Below are 7,618 nucleotides of genomic sequence, written 5' to 3' on the forward strand. Positions count from 1 at the left end.
GTTAGAGTCAAAGCACAGCTCACAAGAAAGAGACAACAATCCTTTAAAAATGTTGTATTGTATAAAAATCTTGCTGTATTGCAGCGCAGAGAATACAACTTCAGTGAGTCTGCACATTTAATGAAGCAATAACCCACTTGTCCTCTCCCTGAAGTTAATAAAAAAATAGCTTAACACCAACATAATGCTACCCTTGATTATTTGAGGAAATCCTCAAAAAAGCTCAAATGGTGAATGTTTAATAAGGGGAACATACTTCTTCAGGACCTCTAAACTATATATAGAGTTATATAGAAATACTAAACTATCTGCTTAATTTTATTAAAGCAAACCTTGCTGCTTAATTATTTGCTTGATTTTATTAAGGCAAGCCTTGTTGCTTTCAAATCTCCTAAAGTTAATCCCTGGTGTTTACACTCATTTTGCTGTTTACATTGGCTTCATGAACCTTCAGTGTAAACAGAGAAGAAGTAAGGATTCTTCCCATGAAACAGCTCAAGAAAGAAATTCTGACATCACTTAAATGAAGCATGCTTCCTGTTTCAACATATTTAAATTCTGAGATTTTAAAAATAAAAACAAAAAGAAGAAAAAAACCCACCCTAATTTACTGTAAAGCTACAGACATCTCAAGGATAAAAAAGAACTACAGGTGGCAAGATTACTGTTACCTATGAAGGACATTCCTTCTGATGTTCTTATTTGGGTGTCTGTTTAAACAGAGAGGTTTCAGCCAAAGCAACTGCTGTTTCTAGGATCAAAATGAACATTTGTTCTGTATGAGGAAAAAAAAAATCTTTCCTGGTTCTAATGCCCTCAAGGGTTTCAGCAGGATCACAAAATCGCAGAATATCCTGAGCTGGAAGGGACCCACAAGGATCACTGGATGCAGGTCCTGGCCCTTCACAGCTCCATCCACCATGTGCCTGACAGCATTGTCGAAACGATGGTGACCTTAGTGTCACAGGTGTCTTCTGCCATCCCTGTGAAGGTAAGACCAGATGCTTGCAGCTGGACTATGTTTATAACACCAAATAAAACAAGTGAAGGCACTTGGCTGTTTGCCCAAGTACCAAGACGTGACCAGATCCATTTTACAAATCAATTGCTTCCTTTCCATGGACCTACGATACAACTGTTATCATGTTTGTGTTTTTTAAATTGGCTCTTTCTTTTCATTAAAAAAAAAGTTACTGGAGTGACATCTTCATAACACAAAGCTGAGAACACGTGTCCTATGCTCTGGAGAGTCTGACGGCAGTGAAAAAAGGTGATGCTAGGCACAGGAAGAGGGAAAAGAAGAGGAGCCTGATCTGGTGTTTGCCTGGTGCATGCTGCCTGCTGGAATGATCTGCACTCTCACCATCTCCTGGTCTGGATTCTGTCTGGGACAGTGTGAGCTGACATGAGCCAAACCTTTTCCAGGACACATGCTTGCAGTTAAGCATAATGGGCAATTAGCAGTCCAGTGCTTAAGCTCGTTTCCAGGCCCTGTTTTTTCTAGTGCTGTGGTCATAGCTTTAGAGTCCTTCGGGCATAAAAACTACCCCACATTATACTGTATGTGAGTGGTAGAGACTTATTTTATTTTATTTTAGAAGGTCTCAGGCCAGGATTCCTTGAAGAAGCTTAAGAAGTTTCTGCTGCTGGCTGTTTTCCCCCCTCCACCACCAGCTGTCCTGGCATGGCTGTGTGTGCAATGAGGAGCCTTGTTGGAATGTAGGTTGAGCAAATGTAGCTATGGCAAAGTTGAGCAGAAGCTTGGGCTGAAGTACAAACAACATATAGTGACAAATATTCTTAGAAACTAATCAATATTTTAATAACTCCAGGTAGAGTTATTACAAATACACATTACATTTGACTTCAGTATTTTTCCCTTGGTTTCTGTCTTTGAAATAACAATAAAATTTCAATCTGGCAGAGAGCTAAAGCTAAAAATTTTGTACCTTTCTAGTTTAATTGAACTGTGAAGGAATCATGTAGTGTGAAATGGTGCTGTCATCAAGGCATGGGACCTGCAGGCATCCAGGCAGCAGGCTGTACAATCTTCAGGCCTTCAGCTGTATTTCCAGTTTTATCTTCAGGTTATTGGTGGCCCAAGACCTTTAGGAGAGAATGTATTGAACACACTTATTGTGAGAGAGGCTTGACCACAGTAGCAGAGTGGGGTCAATGAAGCTGCTGAAGTACTTGAGGGGGGGAAAAGGATAAAATAATCACAAGTAATTCAAAGGGTGTGCATTGAGGCTTTATAAATGCTCATCCCCATCTGCATAGAGTAGTTACAAGGAAAATGGACAAAATTTTGCTGTTTTCCTTTAAGGTCTGTCATTATTTTATGTTGCTATGGAGGGCAAAAGCTGTAGGAGAAGAGGTAGAAATAAGGTATTTATACATACCACGTAACATGGAAATTATTTGTCTGTAGTAGAAAACATGCTCTGGGTGTTAGGATTGTGCATAGTTTTCATGGGAAAGAAGTGGCTCTCTTGGAATGCAAACCTCCCTCATTCCTGGCCTTCGCACTGTGACATCGTAAATAATACGATGGCCCCAAAGCCAGGAGCTTGGAAAGGAAGTAAAAGATTCAGACCTTGTGTCCGCCTTGGTGACCAGAGAAGTGCTGAGCAAGGCAGGGTGTGTAAGAGGACATGTGCAGTTCAGGTCAGGAGAACAGCTGGGGCCACTGCAGGAGGGTTAGGTGGATGTTGTGTGGCTCACCAGATGCTGCCAGTGCCAGAGAGAGCAGAGGGCACACCAAGGCCCCAAGGCTGAGGGCAGAAGAAGCTGCTTTCTGGATTTGTGGAGCATGGCCAGGCTGTGCAGCAGCACGCATGCCCCAGCTGTCAGCCTGGGTCATCCAGGCTCTCAGGAACACAGCCTTAGAAGTCAGCCCTTTCCACTCTGCAGTCCCATAGCACAGAAGTGTTTTTTGCTTTCTTCTTTTCTGTGTTGTGTATTGATGCTTGTGTTGCTCTAGAGCACCTAGAAGTTGCAGGCAGTGCCTTGATGTGGTCTGCAGAGAAGTCCTCAATTCAGGCAGCTGCACAGGCTGAGGCGAATTTCTTTACTTTTGGAGGGATCTTGGGATGCAGACATGGCTCTTGTTTTCCTCTTTAATGTAACCTCCGCAACCCCAGCAGTCCTGCTTTTTACCACCTCCATTTCCTATTTCGACACTGTTTACTTTTCCCCCTTTCATTGTATCACTTGTGATCCCACCCAACCATTTGGTTTTTCTGAAGTGTTTTTCTCACCCACTTATCGTTTTTCTAGGGTGGGGAGAGATGAACTGACACTTTGTTCCATAGCAAAATGGGCTGCTATTTCTGCCGGGCATGGAAGATCTGTGACAAAATTTGCATCTGCTTTTTCACCTAAGCCTTTTTTTCATTCCCTTTTTTTTTTTTTTTTAAAGTATCTTGAAAGCACCTCCCTGAAGGTTTCTAGTAGTGCAGGAAAGAATCCCAACAAAGGAAACATGCCCATGCCACAGCTTCTGGTCTCCTCTCATAGCCTTTAGCTCCTCCGACTTCACACTCGCTTGGTTGGAGCGCGTGCTCTCTGGAATAGTCTTTGGATGTAAAGGGTTTTTGCATGACTCAGAAAGGGAAGGGTGAGAATATGCACAAGTTCAAGATTTTTTCTCGTGTTGGTGTAAGAGTATAAACAGGCAATTAATGAAAATAAGTGGTGGTTGACAGAAAAAAAAAAAAAAAAAAAAAAAAAACAAAAAAAAAAAAAAACAAAAAAAAAAACCACAACCCAAAACTGACATTGTGCATTTATTCAAAGAGGCAGAAGAATTATTGTAAAGTACAGGTAAGCAAATTACACTTTCCCCACTTGATCTATGAAATTACCTTTTCCTCATGTCCTCATGCTGCCAAACATACTGCGTAGTTTCAACTGATGTACTGGTACAGTAAAGTCTTTTTTTTCAGATGCCCATTCTTTTGCTAAGCTCTATTTTTCATGGTCACCTTATTCCAAAGTATAAAGAAGGGGAGAGACTTTAAAAAATAAATACCTGAGATAACAAGATACAATGTGGTCTTTTATTCTGTAAGGTCACTCAGTCAACACCTTCTGGTCCTCCCTTTGCTTCTTTACCTGCACATTGAACAAGTCAGCCAAAGCAGTTTGAAAAGTCAAAGTAGAGAGTGATATTGAAATATGATTTAACCTTCTTGAAATGTTCAGCTGTTTCTAATACAACAGGATGTGGACTATACTTGTGGAAGATCAATGCAAAAAGTTACCAAGGTAACCTTTGGAAGACCCAAATAACAAGTTTGCTATAATGAAGATATATTTCCTTGAAGCATTCTTAACAGTTTTTCATTTGACATGACAAGAACACTTCCAAATTATTTCTAAATGAAATTAAAAGGAAAAATCAACATGGAGAAAATTGTTTCTCAACTTAACCTACTTTTATTTTTTTCCTTAAATAAATAATGGTGGACATAGGACCAATTCTAAACCTTTAAATGAACATTTTCATGGGTTTATAATCTGCCCAGTAGTTTGATATTTTCAATACTGTATTTGACACCGATGCTTTTAAGTGATTTTTTTCTTTTCAGACTTCACAAAAGTTTTTTAGGCATATCTTAGGTTATTTAGACCCTGAACATAAATTTCTATGAGTAAAACATTTTTGGGATGTGTATTTCCTTTTCTTCCTTGCTTGGATAGCTCCAGAATGACTTTAGCTACAAACTTGGCATGCAGTTGCTTTGGAGCAGAATGTCATTCTTCTGAGCATGCAAAAAGAAAACTCCCTCTGAAACAGTGAAGCCCTCCATGCTCTTCCCCACATGACATGTATTTGCAGAAGAGTACTTTAGAGTGGCAGTCCTGGTTTCTTGGGACTTGGGCAGTCCGTGGGAAATAACCATGAATGGCCTCTTCTATCCTCAGAGTGAGGATCTGACTGATGGCTCTTAGAAAAATAAGTATAGAAAGGAGTGTAGCTCTGGAAGCAGTTAAGTGTCTTCCCATATTTTCTTCATCTCTTCCCAAGTTGAGACGAATTATTGTGGACAGACAATAGTCCTGTCTACAATTATAAAATGAAGGATATTTGGCATGAGGTAGAGGTCAGAGATGGGTTTACGAGTCAAGGACTAGGAGTGGTGAGCAGCAGATGGTGTGGGAAAAAATTTGAGAAGCTAAATTGATCTCTGTGAATTGTCTTTGTGGTGTGAAATCCCATCCTTTCAGTCCTTCCTTTGCTTCCAAGCTCTGAGTGACTTGGAAACCAGTTCAGAAATAAAGTGTACACGTTCCCCATCCCTTTTTCCCACCCAGTCCATCCTAATTAATTTATAAGAAAGGCTACACAAACCAGTCTGAAAATGAGAATGGAAAAAATAAAGCTTTTGTTTTCCCCACACCCTTATTCCCAGAGATTTTCTCCCATTTCTTAGAATACCACCCAACATTCAATTTGCAAAGTTGTTCACAATGAGCTTTCTTCAAGCTTCTCTTAATATTGTTTCACTGTGTATAAATGCTGCTGTGAAAAAAGACTCAATGATGGAGACTGACTGCTCAGGCCAGTGGCTGGGTCTTTCCTCCAGGAAGCAGGACCTGGACCTGCCCTTGCTCCAGGCAAGGTTTATTCACAGAGACTGAATGATGTCTAGAGTTAAAACTGTCAGTCTAGCCCAGACCAGCAGCTGGTGGCCACAGCACTTCCTCAGATATGAGCAGAGGAGGATTTAACTATCTAAGGTAGAGAACCTACCATAGCCTGGTCTACCCCACCTCCAGTGAATTCTCTTCAATTAACTGAAAATAACAGCTCTTTCCCTATGAGAGTTCTGTGGTTTTTTTCCCTTATCAAACCTATCTAATACCTAATATCTATATTGTTTTCCCAGTTAACATGAATTTTTTTTTTCTTTCACTCAATTTTTGAGATAAGATGTATTATTAAAAATCTGGTAATAGAAATGTTCCCACTATGTTTTATTAGTAAAACTGAGCATGTAGTTTATGCTAATTTAAAGCAATTACTTCCTCTTTTTGATTACTCATGCTGCTGTCACTGTTACATAAAGAATTAAAAATGTGGGTTTATATTCTTTCAAGCCTTGAGTAATTCCTTTCTCAACATATTTATTTTGTGCTAAATGAATGCATCTTTGTTCTTTCTTGTCATTTCTGCCTTCTAGTATTACTTGGTGTGCTCTGGACTAACCGGCCTTTCCCAGGGAAGAATGGTTCAACTAAAGAACACACAGTGCAATTTATTTTTTTTTTACCATTTGCAAATACAAGTAAACAGAGGTAATGCACCCTGGAAAGAGGAAGAAGGAAGGCTTCTCAGATGGTGGGCTCGCCTCTGTTCTTTGGTTGTTTTGCTGGAGGCTGAAAATTCAGGAAAACACATGATTAGCCCATGTTTGAAAGTCTCTGTTTTGTTGGAAATGAAGCACAAGCTGAATTCCATTCCTGTTCAGCAAAGAGTATTAACACATGGTGAAATATTAGTAGCTACTTCAGTGTGACAACACTGAAGGTCCCCGCTTTGTCACATCCAAAGTCAAGAGGTGAACACCATCCCTGTTTATATATATGATTTCTCCAGGGACCCTCTTGGGCTCCTGAGGGCGGAAGAACAGACTTGAGGGTGATACCCCAACTGTAGGGAGAACAGGACATTAAAGGATAAGTTAATGTCCTAATTAAATCAATCACCCCTTCAAAGCTATATTTGGAAGATACCTACTGTACTGTGATGGGATGAAAGGGGAATTACAGTCAGGGTACAGTCAGTAGCCCAAGGCCAGATGAAACTCCAGGACCCAAGTCTGGAGAAAATGTGAAAATCTTTAATGATGATTTTCTTGACAGCCTACTAGGAAAAAAGAAACATATATCTCTGAGTCAGCCAGCAAGACTATAAGATGTGTTATGCTTATTTTCCTTGCTTGTGCTGGTTAAGAATGACTAAAGGTGGCTGGCAAACCAGAGGCCTTCAAGCCCCAGAGGAGCAGAGGCCCTCAGCCCTGGTCCAGCTCTGCTCCTGCAATGCCCAGCACCTCAGTGCTCAGGAGTCCTGGGGAGAACTGTGGGATTCATCTTCATCAGGCATCAGACAAAGGCTGTTTTGGGAGTTCACAACAAACCTGCACAGCTGGTGCTGACTGAAATCTTCTTGGGCAGTGGGTGCTGAGATGAGTCTTGGGGTCTTCTCGGATTGTGCAAAATCTGAGAGCTGAGGAGAGCTCAGCCTCTCTCTGAGGAGAGCTGAAAAAGGCTGAATAATCTATGAGGTGGATCACTCCAACAGCCTAGAATATTGTTCTTTCCAGTACTGACATTGGAAAGACAGGATGTTGGGATTACAGAGAAGCTACTTGGAGTAAGTGGCTCAACTTTATCCAATATTAATACAATATTTGGCATCCAAAATATAACATTTTGCACTTAGATTTCTGTGTAAACTAAATGACATTACATTACACTGTTGTTTTTTATATTTCTACTTAATTTATTTATTGAATGCAATTGTTTATATCAGGCTACTCATGCAATGTCCAAACTTCTTTGGATCATGTATACTAAGAATAGCCATGGCTACTGAAAGTGGCATAGATTT

General features: G+C 40.3%; 1 long non-coding RNA gene across 1 annotated transcript; it reads right to left on the reverse strand.

The window, feature by feature from the left end:
• Positions 1-291: 291 nt before the first annotated feature.
• LOC135293486 (uncharacterized) lies at positions 292-3,730 on the reverse strand. Its single transcript, XR_010355600.1, has 3 exons — positions 2,403-3,730; positions 1,950-2,106; positions 292-983 (listed from the first exon to the last, which is right to left on the reverse strand). It is a non-coding gene; the product is annotated as an uncharacterized LOC135293486 (long non-coding RNA).
• Positions 3,731-7,618: the final 3,888 nt, after the last annotated feature.

This window comes from Passer domesticus, chromosome 2, assembly GCF_036417665.1.
Source record: "Passer domesticus isolate bPasDom1 chromosome 2, bPasDom1.hap1, whole genome shotgun sequence".
NCBI classification, from domain to species: domain Eukaryota; kingdom Metazoa; phylum Chordata; class Aves; order Passeriformes; family Passeridae; genus Passer; species Passer domesticus.